Below are 14,149 nucleotides of genomic sequence, written 5' to 3'. Positions count from 1 at the left end.
GTTGTGTTGCACCGCCACGGATCCGGCAGCAGCAGCAGCGGTAGGATTCATTCCTCTGGGAATCATGCTACCCAACACAGAGATACCCGGGGGCACGAAATCGATACACATACACTTACATCAACAGGCGCTTCGCACGAGAGTCGCGCGTTCTGTCCGTGTGTCTTCCCGTGATGCTGAAAACTGATGCTGATGTTTTGGTGGTACCTCGGCGGGCAATCGAGAAAGGGAAAGAAAAAGCTTATCGATTGACCGGCCGCCGACACCAACCAAACATCCCCGCGCGCAGCACCCCAATTCCGTACCCATCCGTACGCGATGTTGTTTCATGTTTTCCGTTCCGCCGTTATTTTCCCGGAGCGTGCGCTCCGTGTAGGAGGAGATGATGAGCGGCGAACGGGCTTTGCTTGGCCGGGGTTGCGGCCCGACACCACGGGACGAGTGGAGGCGAGTCTGTATGAGTGTGTATGCGTCTGTGAAAATAATGGTTTCCCCTATTATTTTTCTTCTTTACAATATTTTGAACACATTCTTTCCGGCCCGGCGTGTTGTGGAGGAGGGAGCGGGCTTGCTGCTGCTGCTGCTGATGAAGGTTGAATTTTTAGATGCTGCAGACGGATGGGAATGACTGGGTTCCCGGCTCATTCGGAACGTTGGCGTGATGGCCGGCGAAGGGCACGCGTGTTTAAGGAGTGGAAAGAAGAGCGCATCTCGGGGCTCACTGCCGTCGTCGTCGTCGTTGGCGGAGGGTTGTGGGGCGAGAATGCGAACGGTTTGCCAAATGTGGCCCGACTGGCAGGAAGATGGTAGCTTTGAGCACCCGCTCAAAATGGTGGACTCTCTGATGTGCTTCCATGTGGAGACCGGCAGAACGAGACCCGTTTTTCGCCAGTTCTGTTGCTCGAGAACGTCGGATATTCAATGTTGAATTGTGATTAGTTTCTTTGGTATAGGCTAACTGTACTGTGCGAAGCAAGTGCGGATGGAAGTACCATTTTCACACCGTATGCAGCCAAAACTGGCATTTAATGCGTTTTCCCCTCATGCGGCATGATTCACGCCAAATGTGTGTACCGTTTTGGATACATTTGGGCAAAAATACACATTAGAGACGCGTATGTGTCGGGAATTTCTGGTTAACTAATCATCCGCCTTAGATTCGCCGGAAAGCACATCCGGCAAAGCACATTTTTTCACTGCGTAAACATTACATGAGGGCAACTTATCGGGCGAGGAACGCTAAATCAGTTTCGGCAAAGGGTATTTTACGATCTCTCGATGGTTTCAGAGATTGTTAACCAGTTTTTCTGATTGCACTCTCCTCCACATGATTAAGGTACGAACATATGATCAAAAAGAGATTCTGAACCTACTACTTTCGTTCGATTCATCTTATTTTAATTTTACAAATGAAGGGTGGAAATTCATGAATGAAGTGTTTCGTTTCGTTATCGATGAATAAATATGATTGATTGATGACGAATGCTTGCGCGATAAGCATACCTGCGTACCACAGCATAACTTATCATATTAGACTCGCTCTGCTAGTGGTGCTTATTTTGATACTTGGCACGTATGACTCTCATTAGATTGATAGTTATTTGAGGAAAATTTCGCTTTGAATGTAAAAAATTGTATACATATGCTATGCATTTACATAAGATTTTTATGGCTCTGTGTAAAGAGGATATTTTGAAGATAGATCCGTAATGTGTATCTGATAAGTATTTTAAAGCATTTATTTGAAAGGTGGATTTTACTTGTCAATGCGATGAAGCAAATGGACAAATTTTATCCATTGGCGATTAAATGCATTTAATGCTTAATAACATATTCTATTTGAAAATTGTTAAATTTACTCGAAATCTGAATTTCAATATGTTTTTAGGCGTGCACTTCGGAGAGTAGTTCCACGATTTCTTTCTGTTGAAAATTGTGCTATCCATTGGTCAACTCGAAGGGTCACTTCGTAATTTGCTTAGTAAATGCCTGATAAATATCTTAAGACAACTCCGTCATTCTGAAACCTATGTTGGTGTCACAGATGGGACTAATCATAATCATCATCATCATCATTATCATCATCTGGTACTTCTGAATTTCAATGCAAGTAAAGTTTTAAACCAATTCGAAATTATCATCAATCTTACAGCATAAGCAAGCTACATTTTGTATGATACAAGTTGAAAATTTGACCCCAGCTCTATAAAAGCGTGATTGAAATTTTATGTAGAAATTAAGTATTCATTTTCAGATAAAGCACAAAACTCGTTAGCTAGTAAATCTAAGAAAAATCTAATTCTAAATACAACTTAGCTATTTATTTGATTGTACATTAAATAATTAAATGCTTTGCAAAATCCAAATGGGGAAAACAAGTGCAAAGACACGCAAATCGAACTGAAAGTTGAATGTGACTTGCCCTCTAATTATCAAAAACGACGGTTTATGATTTGTTTTAATTTTAAAAATAAAACCTGGTTTAATTAAAAAAAAAGTAAGTCTTAACGTTTTTACTTACGAGATACGCCGATTTATTTTATCGGTTGTTTTTTTTACAGCTGTTGAACAGTGCTTCTGTTTTTCTTTCCTACTTTTGGTGCACAGATGTAACTCATTTGTACAGCATTTAAGTTAATGCTTGCCTTAGCATTTCTAGACGAAATATTTCGTTAATCGTGGTTCTAATGCTGGCCTTAAACGCTTGGCAAACGTTTGTCCATATCATTCGTACGATGCTTTATCGTGCACGGTGCCCCCTCCTACCGCTCGGCCTTTGTTCTTTCAGGGCCTAATTGGTAGGGTCCAATTCTTCTGCAGAGTGTGTCGATTTGTTTACGCATGAATTGAGACTCGTCGCAGGCAGGCATGCAGGCCACCTCGGGCACCAACTTCGAACATCGCAAACCTGCGAAGGCAGTCGTCGTAGCGGCCGCCCGGTGGAGGTATTCGAAAATACCTTCGCGAAGGCATTCTTGTAGCAAGAAACGGCAGTGCAACGTGAAGCAGCGAGAAAAAAAAGCCCCCAAGAGAGGCCCGAAGTTCTCACACAAGTACCATCGCAGACAGTAATTACTATCACACGCTTGAATACCGCGTCCACGCGATGGCGCCCAAGTGTGATGGTGGGTTCTAAGGTGAACCAGCAAAGGGGTGGGCCTTCCACCCCAATCGCGTACCACTCCGCACTCCCGGAGGGTTGATTGGTGTTCTGGTGGGCGCCAAGGGAGGGGGCAAAGAAACTAAAAAAAAGTGATTGCAAGGCAACTTGTTTCGTTTGAAGCAGCAGAGAAGCAGAATTGCACCGGCGGTGTTGTGTGCAGGCGGATGCTTGATTTGAATGTGTGTATTTGTCCCTTGTGCTCAGTCGGAACGGTTCGCTTCCGTTCAAGGCGAAGCGAGAAGGTTCGCGGAAAATAATAGTCAAGCAAACAAAAAAAAAACAGCAAGCAAGATGAATAAAATCTGCACAAAAAAACGGTGCGCCTCTGTCTCCGCTGTTGCTTTGTTGTGTGACGACTCGCCATGAATGGATCGCCGGCCAAGACGTTGTCGTCGTCGTCGTCATGCGTCTGCCAAAACAGATTTTGTTTTGTCCAACTACGTTCTGGGCTCGCTGGAGCTGGATGATATGATCGGGAGGGTCGGATCAGGGGGAAAATCTAGCCACCATTGGCCATGCATTTTCCCCCCTCCCCAGAGGACATCGGTACATCGGCAGCTTGTGTGACGCGAACGTGACCGTTTTACGACGACGGTGATGCACTTGTTGTTTCGGCGGAGCAAACGTGATCACCAACACCACCGCTACATTATATGGTCGGTTGCAGTTGTTTCGCCCAGTACCGAACCGAAACCGAACCATCTGTTAATTGACTGGTAGTTAAAGGAATTGATATATAGAGAGGCAGACTAAAGATCCAATTAGACATCTTTCGAGACCAAAACTGACAGCCGGCGGAACGGTGGGTTCTCCCATTATCATCGATGCTGCTTCTGCAACGCGCGTTTGTTGATACTTTACCGAATTTTGCCAAAAAGCCGTGGAAAACCCTATCCCGCCCCGGCTTGGGGGGGGGGGGGGGGGGGGAAACAAAAAAAAAAAGGATGTCCATCGATTTGCCGCAATCCGGCTGACCTTTTCGGCTCGTCCTCGATTGCTTTATAAATACTGCCACCCGTGGTGGTTTTCTCCTGCCTCCCAGCGTTGGCCCAAATAATGAGTAATGATATTTAAAACATACGATGCTGAAAATATCGATGACATTTTGCATTTTGCTAGCTGCACTTGGTCTCGCGCTCTCACCGGATTATATCGATTTCATTTCATTCGCGCGATAGAAGGGGAAAAATGTTTTCCACTCGGTTCCCAAGGATTGATTGTGTGTGTGTGCGTGCAAAGGAAAATTGCACCTCCTAATGGCATGTTCATTGCATTTATTGCTTCACATAAAAGTGCGGCCAAATGAAATACGTTATCCACGGTAGTCATCAGTTGTCATCAGAGAAAAATGGCAGGACAAGTACAAAAGGAGTGGGCAGGAACACTTTGCCGGAGACACAGGCCGTACTACTAAGGCCACTAACCCTATACGGGGAAGGTTGTGTGTAACATTTACTTCCTTGCCGAACGCCGGCACTCGGTAACAGCATCGTCGATGTCGTCCTGCCCAGACAAAGGCGTAACAAAGCCAGCCACCCGAAATGTGGCTACTCTACGTGCGCGCGAGTATTTGGCCGTGGTCGTGACCGTGTGCCGATTGTGCTGGGCACTTGGAGTGAAGGGACGGGGAGAGGATTGTGGTGGTTTCGGTGCTCGTAGGACTATGAAGAAAAGATGTGTGGCCCTACGGGGGCCACACTGGAAAAACGATCCCCGCACCGGAAAGGAAGTTTGTGCGTACGCCACCTTCATCGGCTAACGAGGACATCGACGGACGGTGTGATGGTGTACGTTTGTGCGGTTACAACTTGCCAACTTGTAGTCGTCATCGCTACCCGGTTACCGGTTTGTGCGCAGAAGCGAGATTTTGGGCATCGTTGTGCTTGCTTTTGGTTGCTCTTGGCCTCGCTGTACTAGACGCGACCCGGCCCGGCCCGAACCCGGCCTTCCCGTTGCTTGGCCAGCGGCATGTGCCTTCTCCCCCGATGGAGCGTTGTGGATGTGGTCGTTAGGATGTGTTCGTGGAATGCGCCTCGCACAGCAGGGAACGGAGATTTACACGTACGCGTTTGCTGATGTCCTGATGTGGGGAAAAACAATGGAAATTGTTTCCCGTCCGGTGAACCCTAGTGCTTTTCTCTCGGAGTTCACTTACCATCTGCTGGACGTTCTTGCTCTTTTTAATATTGATGGAAATTTATGTTTACTTTTATCACACGCGGAAGTTGAAATTTTTTAAATTTTCAATTTGGAACAAAGAAAGTTCTTGGATTGTATCATAAAAAATCCACATCAAGTCGTGTTTATGGAATGTGAACAATGGATTTTTAAAAAGATTTATTATAGAAATCTTCTTTTGTTATTGCAGCACTCAACTTTGAAACCATTATGGAGTTTAATAATTTATTTTCTAAAATTGATACCGGTTGGACTCAGAATGCTTAATTAGTCATCATATTTCTCGATACCGGAAATCTAAATCGATACCGGAAATCTAAAAAGATCGGAAATTTGAAATACAAATCGGCAAAGAACACAAATTGCCTTCGGTTAATAACTACGCGTAAGGTTTACTTTTGTCATAACTTCTGCAGTTGTATCAATGAGTGAGTTAGAGATAAATGGTCAATTTGCATTGGATTTGTTTAAAGTTTTCCGAAGCAATATTCCGATCCTTTAGACTTAAGTAAAAATAATGCATTAATGAAGCTTATGATAATTATTGTCATGATAATTGTTTTACACATGATTGCAATTGGTTTCGTTTAAGGAATAGAAACACCTTGAATGTTTCGCCAGAAGACCCTCCTAACAAAAAAATTGTTTAAGCGGTTTTCTTGCTTCGACATTGCTTGCAAATCAGTCGCGTTGCAGTCGCGGTTTCGTAAGCCGTTCTAATGTGGATTAGTTGCAAAGTGTAACGTGAGTTGTGTAAACGAATCAATAACGGCACGTACTGCTGGTTGTATATTGATTATTGCCTGGGAATCCTTTCAAGTTCCTGCCGTGTAGTGTCACCCCCGTTTGTCGGGGGTAATGCAAATATGTTTACCAATGTCATAATGTTATGTACCGGTAATAAGCTTTACAACATTTTAAGTTTGTTTGTTTGTTGAAATGGTCCGATAGTGCACATGTTCGTATCTATCGCATAATGTTGTTGAAGGTGAGTTGACTTTTCCATGCCATATTGCCATAAAAAGCGAATTACAATTCCCCCCGTTTTTGTTCTACGCAGCATACTTCCAGTATGTTGCCCACTTTACCAAAGGGTCATTTATGTAGGCATTTCCATACCCAGCTCTCGTCGTTCCATTCATATTTTTCCCTTGCTGGTTAAATATTGATTTTTACTCCCTTTTCTTTGGTGCTCAGAGAAGGCACACACAAAAAAAAAATGTGCCTCCCGTTGCATCTTCCATGCCGGACGGCCCGGGAAGACAACAGCTGTCCGATGTATGGCAGAGGGAAGTGAGTAAGAAAACAGGATGAAAAATCCACACTTTTCTGCCCTCCGCAAAAGCATAAGCAGCGAGCGAGTCAATCGCGTTCTTCGCCTAGCCAGAGTTTATCCTTATATGGTAGTCCTGGATGCACATAATGAATCGGCCAAAGGTGAGAGCGGGAGAGCGTGTTTTGTAGCAGCAAGAAAGTGCTACAGGAGAGAATGAAAGGACGCCAAAAACGGTCCCCCTGAAAAGGATTGGAGAAGTGGAAAAAAAACTTAACAACAGGGATAAACATTCGCCATCCGATGGTGTTTCCGATGGTGCGCAGAAAAGAGAACCGTTGGCGAATGTGTTCAAGGGCAGTGAAAGCTCCTCGGCGTGTCTGCTTTTCCGGCCGCAGCAAAAGATGCGAGGAACCTCGAGATATGATGACGGCCGTAAGATGGGTGCCAAAAATGACACTGCATGTGCATTTGTCATGCAACTGTCGGGCGAAATGGCATTTGAGAACATTTGAGCGCCGCACCCCCAAAAGACAAGTATTAATTAGATGATTTTATTTCGTTTGACATATGGAAAAGTTTTTTTTTGTTTTTTTTTTAACGCAACACCAATTTCATGTTCCCAAAATGTTTTTTATGTCCAGTTTAGTAGTATTATTATTATTATTATTATTTATTGGGGTATGACGGACGCTGCCGTATTGTTAGAGCCAACATGCTCTAACAGACTTTTTTGTTCTTAGGGCATTTCCTCCCTACGGTTAGGCCTTATCCCGGGCTTTCTCGGTTATTATAACTCGTGTGCGGGGTTGGTGTGTGTTGATTGACTATTGCAGTATGTGGTGTGATGAGGTGCGTCGGTTTTTCTATTGCTGGGATGGTGTGTGGGAATCCGGGGGTGGGTATGTATGAACCGGGTACGGAGCTTCTTGGCGGCTGATTTGCGCCTTTTGTCACTGGCAGCGCTCCTTCTGCCCTCGCTTATTTCAGGTCAGCCGAATTACGAATATCCTACGGATATTCCTACGGAAAACCAAACGAAAAAGAACCAGAAAAAAAACAGAAAAAAAACCCAGACAACAGTCCAGTTTAGTAGTAGTCGTATATGATTTATTCAGTATTAATACTTTGTTGATTTACATTTTACATCATTCATAATATAGTTGTAACGGGTTCACAGTTTGTTTTGCTCATTATTATTTTTTAATACCTTTTGGCGTTGGCATTGTGAATATTTGAAGAGCATTAGAATCCGTATCGTAGGAAAAATTTAGAAAAAAACCCTCAGCAAAAAAAAACAAATTAAATTACATTTCTTAAACCTAAAACTTAACCTAGCTAAACTTATTAACCTATCTCCTATGCAGGATAAATTGATTTATAAAGTTGATGCTTCTCATTTCACACTTGTTGTAATAATAGTTGTTGTTCAGATTTTCTAGGATGTCACCGTGTGCTGTACCATGGTGGTAGAAGATAAAGAATAATTATGGGAATCTTGTTCGGTTTTGTTTGCAGTTTCTTAATGAACGTTCGTGCACAATTATTCCAAACTGTTTGCAAAGCATGTTTTGTAAAGCAGTATTTTGTTTTTATGATTTGTTTTCGAGTTCCTGCTTATAAAGGGATAAAGTATGTTTGTTAGTTAATCTTCCGTATTTATGGTTTTGGTAATTTGACTTTTGAACTTCATCTGTTTCTCGAAGTTCTTCCCCAGATATTTGATATCATTTTTGCACTCTTTTGTTCTGGAATTTGTTTTTAAGTTACTTTGAGGTAATTTTCTTCTGCATCTATTTCTGGTAAAGAACCGAGAAAGCCCGGGATAAGGCCTAAAGATAGGGAGGAAATGCCCTAAGAACAAAAAAGTTAGTTAGAGCATGTTGGCTCTAACAATACGGCAACGTCCGTCATACCTTAATAAATAAAATAAAATGAAATATTTCTGGTAAAATGGTTGGCTTCATATTTTGCACTATTTGTTTTGAGCTTGCATTTTGTACAATGCTTTGCATATGACTTTAGTGCTGTGTTTGAGGTTTTTGATTATGCTTTTTGGGTTATTTGCGCAACACGATATTGAATTCCAATACGGTGTCATTTGAATACACAATTTTGTCACAAAAAACTAAATTTGTTTATTATTGTACGAAGATTGCTTGGCTCAAATTTTATTTGTTTTTCAATTAGGCTTAAACGTCTCTTGAAAGAAACTTATCCAAACTTGCAACAAAATTGCACCTTTTTCGGTCCATTTTTTACCGACGTTACTCAAGATTCTTTCGATCAATTTAACATCATTTTCATTTATTAATTTTCAACATTTTCCACTACATTTAAATGTCCCTTGGACCGAATAAAGTAGTTAAATAAATAAATTTTCCTAAATTTCTAACACACTTGCCCCTTTCTTCGCCCTTTTTCTTGCGGCATAGGTTAGCATTCATCCGTTCGATATATTTCCCTTGACCTTTCTTCTACAACAAAACCGACCGTGGCCCAACCCCGAAGACGTTGGGATGCCATGTGCTCCCGGCGCAAATCGTGCCCTGGTCCATTTGCAAAACTCTTCTGTTCGTCACCGCGGTTGGTGAAATGTGTGTGACCGCGGGGCCTATTTTTAACCGGCTGTACGCCATCATATGTGGCACCGGTAGGGGGGATGGAGATGGAGCATACTTTGTCGTGGCCCCATGCAGCGCTGATGGTGTTTCATTGCAGATGGTCACTTTCACTTCATTCAGAAGTAACCTCATCCCGTCCGTGTGTGTTGCTGCTGTGTGCAATATCGAATGAGTAATATCAGGTTCTTCATCGTGCCGCAGGCCAGGGTTCTTTTCGGCGTTCTAGGAAGGAAACAACGGAGCGTTACAAATTACCTCCACTTGTTTGCAGGTGATTTGTCGTTCGCCAGCAAAACAATGTTCATGTTTCTGCGTGCCTCTATCAAAGTTCGTTGAGCGTTTTTTAAGCGCGCCCAGCAAGAGACGTATGCAAAGGAAACGGTTTGCGGAACGCGTATGGCGTAGAACGGCAATACATCGTCGATTCATTACACGGCCAATTTACTGTGCATAAATGTTCTACCTCGGGAAACATTGGTCCATTTTCTTACTTCGGTGCGTACGTCAAGCGTCTCTAAGCGGATGTAATTCGCTGTCCGATGAATGGCGGTACTGCAGCAGTTATGGTTATCTGCGGACGATAATCGGGTTGTATTGTGGGGTAGAGGCACCCCCAGTTTTTAACAGGTTTCGTAACGCATGCTTTTGACTTTTTGCAAATATTAACATCACCCTTCGGTAAGGAATGATAATTGTTGATGATACCTCTGTTGAAGTGTGATAAGGTTTAATGTAGTGATGGGCGAACTGAGTAGGAATGAGTGATCGAGTTTAATCTTACTGTTGAATGATTAATTTAAATTCTAACGGATAGTTATTGTAATTTCTTTTTTATTTGAATACTTAACAGGGATTCGAATCCCAAAATAGTGTATGAGTGAGTAAAATAGTTCCTATTCGTCATGGATATTCGAATCCCAAGAGTTGCTAGTTGCTACAGAGAGTCGAATCTCAAACTGCGATACGGATCTCAAAAAGGGATTTTAATCCCAAACTGCGAATTTACATACGAACTGTATATGAATACGCATACAGTTTGGGATTCGACTCTCTATGGCAACTAATAACTCTTTTACTCACTTTTGAGGATCGCTACTCAGGATTCGAATCTCTATGACGACTAGCAACTCTTCGGCTCACTCATTCACTCGTTTGGGATTTGAATCCCTGTCAAGGCTTCAAATCTCTGAGACGAATCCCAAGAGTGAGTAAAAGTGTCACTAGTCGCCACAGAGCGCGGTGGCGCAGCGGTAGCAATCCCGGTTTGGGATTCGACTCTCTCTCTCTGTAACTGTTTTACTCACTCTTGTGATTGAAATCTCTATCTAGCAACTCTTTTACTCACTCATTCACTCTTTCGGGATTTGGCTTCGGGATTTGGAATCCCTATTAAGGCTTCAAATCTCTGTGACAACTAATAACTCATTTTACACGTTTTAAATCATAAAAGAGTGAATTAAAGATTCGAATCATCGTGAAGATTGTTCACTCTGTTTCAAATCTTTTAAAAGAGTTATTTTTGCTCATCACTAGTGTAATGATAAGATCATGTGAGGTAGGTATTTATAAACCCATCTACATCAATATGTTCAACTGAACTGACGATTCTGTTCCGGTAGCTATTACCTTCTTACACATTGTTGTTTTTTTACTGACATGTTGATCGGAAGAATACAATTAAGGGGGAGGGGCAGGGCGAACGGAGAGCGAACCCACCGTGTTCCGGTCGGGTGCACCGGAATGCACCGATTCCCGGAGCATTATTGGGGAGCCAGCGGTTTTATTAGCGTCTTCCCACGCAGCGCATTCTTGCGCCATCTTGGTGGGTACGGTTTTACGGTGATCCAAATATTGCTCCCCCCTCAAACGACGCTCTGCCGGTGATTTATCGTTCTGCGCTCGTTTCGCTTCTCGGCGGCACTCGCGGATGTTTTGATTGGTGACACGATGATGGTTTGATTGTAATACCCGTAAGACTGCATTGGTCCAGAGGAGAGGGAAGTAGGGGCGGGAACACCACCACCATCACCAACAATCTAACATTCGCCGCCGTTTCTTTCGGGAGGCCCCGATTTCCAGAAGCCGGTCCGGGTCGGGCCGGGCCTTCGAGAAGCAGCAAAGATTGATGGTTGTTTCCCCTGGCGGTACATAAACACACTGACAAATACACATACATACAGGCACCCCTACAAGCCACAAATGGGCCTCCGAAGTGCGCTTCCGAGGGTGCCGGGTGTTGCTTTTTTCTTCCCCCGTCGTTCCTCCGGCCAATGCCGGCAACACTCTCGTTACGGCCTGCCGTTTCAATCTGTTTATACGTTTCCTGTGTTTCAATTTCCTTTTTCGGCCCGGGCACACACACACACACCCGGCGAGTGGAAGTGGATGATTTTGGTGGCCCCGCGAAGATCGAGGCGGGCACGTTTTGGTTACAGCGCCGGGCCGCCGGACACGAAATTCCCGTGTTGAAAATGATGAGGGCTTCCCGGGTTCGTTCGAGCCTGTGTGTGTGTGTGTGTGTGTTTGTGTTCCGAAACGAACGAATGAGATGGATCTGTGGAAAGCGGAGGGCATATGTATCGTGTCCATTCCAGCCACCGGCGCTTGGGACGCAAGGGGGAGAAAATGGAGGCGAGTAGGAAAGGAAGCAAGCAAGTGTTATAATTGACCGGCTTGCGGCTGGCACCACACAGGCCTCTCTCCCTCTCCGAGCTGGCTGACTTTGACCCCTCCTCGGACGGTGTCCGGGGCTGGCTTTGGCGGAGCACGCCCGTAATGGGAGTTACGAAAGGAAATTCAAATAAACAGTGTAAAATACTCTAACGGAAATCACGGTGCCAAGCGGCCGGTGTCCGTATCGATAGCTCCGGGCTACACCGATTTCCAGCACGATATCATAATCCGCCTCGTTGGAAGCTACGTAATGTGTCTACACCCGGCTGAATCCGGTGTGGGCAGTAGTTGAGTATATTACCGTATAAACGAAACGGGGCAAACGCAAGCCATTGGTTCGAAGATTATTCACTGGAAATAAAGGGTATCCCTTGAAGGGAAGCTGCGTTCAAATGATTTTACATAAACAAGATCACTCTAGCTGAAATCTTTATCAAAATCAGACTCGATCGATAAGAAGAGTGAATAAAGATCATTGAATGTAGAATGTATTAGTAAACAACATTTTTGCAATTGCAATAGAACTTCAGTTTATCATTTTCACCGAAATAGAATTACGACTGTAAGTGCAATAACACGTCATTGCACTTCCAACGAGTAAGGCTGATAAATGCAAATTCGTTATTTATTTCTTCATAAATTTGGTTATGGCGGATTTTGCCGTATTGCAAAAACCAATCTGCTCTAACTTTTTTTTGTTTGCTAAAACCAAATCTGCTCTAACTTTTTTTTTGTTTGCTAAAACCCAATCTGCTCTAACTTTTTTTTTGTTTGCTAAAACTCAATCTGCTCTAACTGCCTTTTCCTCATATATGAGCATTGCAATATATCAGAGTTGTTTTGTTTAAAAAAGTTATTTTTGCTCAACAAAATGAGTAACTATTAACAAACATGTTGTTGTTGTTCAGCTGACGATGTTGTTACTTTGAATTACACATACTTTAAACAAATAAGTGTTATTTATTCACCTACATAACTAAAACCAAGCAATTACTTAATAAGCTTACTTTTGCTTAGCGTTATTCTCGATGATTGTTTTAATTATTTTTTAAGTTTCTGTTATGTCACTGATATAATTTTGATTACTTTTTTTCATAAATACTTCTGCTGAATGTCTAAAATTAAAATTTCAAAACAAAAATACGACCAGGGTTGTAATCCTCAAGGGTTAACCACCGTGCTTCGAGCTGAGTGACAAAGTTTCTCCCGAAGAAGACGTCGTGGCGAAGGAATTTCGGAAATAAAACTCTCTATATAAGCGAACCCTCGTTGGGGGTTTTCCCTACGAAGCACCTTACGCCATTAACAATCTCACTGTAGAACCGTATTCGGTGTAGTGGTTCTATCTTTTATGGGAGTAGTGTTGGCTATTCCAGTATTCCGTGCGAATGCCGCTCATCTGAGATGTTACAAGTGTTGCTGTTGGTTGCTTGTTTGCTCGGGTTCGCGATTGAACCTTGCGGCTCAACCTTGGCGTTAGATTCAGATCGTTTGGTTTTCGCGAACTTTTTTGACTCATCGCACGATTTCACAGAAATCGGAATTCCATCGTTTTTTATTCGGGCAAACAAGAGACGAGTAGCCTTAATCAACAGCCCGAGGTTCCCACCGACCGCGAAGGTGTACCAGAAGAGATCGAGCCGTAACAGCAGCCAGTCGAAAACCAGTTCTGGTTCAATTAAAACATCAGCGAGCACATCTAGGTTCGGCGCGAGATAACCTCTGGATGTCTCCCCGTGCCACTTCAATGACAACACCGGGGACGTGGACGCGGTATCCACCGCCAGTCGTTCGCCTTCTTGGTCAGCTTCTTCCTTCTCGGGGGTTGGGTACGAATTCGAGACATTATGTGCAAATGTGCCAATTGAATTGTGGTTTCGTACTACTCGCCGCGCTGCTTCTACTGATACGACAGTGTAAGCCTACACCATGCTTTTGTAGAAAAAGAAAATGTCTAACGCTGCCTTGCCCCTTCGGTGATCGCGCGAGTGAATTTCCGATTGCGTGCTGCGGTCACATCGCGGATCACTCCCATAGGGCACGGAACATCACACACAGTGTGTGAATCCCCTACCCCGGCGGCACCCTCGGTGGCGAGTTCGTGAAACCCCGAGGTAGTTTGATTTCGTCGAAGTTACGTCACGTCGAATGGATTCATTCTGTTTTATTTTTCTTTAATCTTCATTTCGTTGTAAAAATATCATATCTCAGTTCCCTCGTTTGTAGGCCGAGATTGTA

At 43.5% G+C, this 14,149-nt stretch overlaps 1 protein-coding gene across 1 annotated transcript in view; it reads left to right on the top strand.

Annotated features, from left to right (window-relative positions):
• The window catches only part of LOC131281261 (tyrosine-protein kinase Abl), a 29,264-nt gene that overhangs the window by 973 nt on the left and 14,142 nt on the right, over nt 1-14,149 (top strand). The gene's annotated exons all lie outside the window — the stretch shown is intronic.

Source organism: Anopheles ziemanni, chromosome 2 (assembly GCF_943734765.1).
Source record: "Anopheles ziemanni chromosome 2, idAnoZiCoDA_A2_x.2, whole genome shotgun sequence".
Taxonomy (NCBI): Eukaryota; Metazoa; Arthropoda; class Insecta; order Diptera; family Culicidae; genus Anopheles; species Anopheles ziemanni.
The sequence above is the reverse complement of the archived record's forward strand: the minus strand, read 5'-3'. Positions and strand labels throughout refer to the sequence as shown.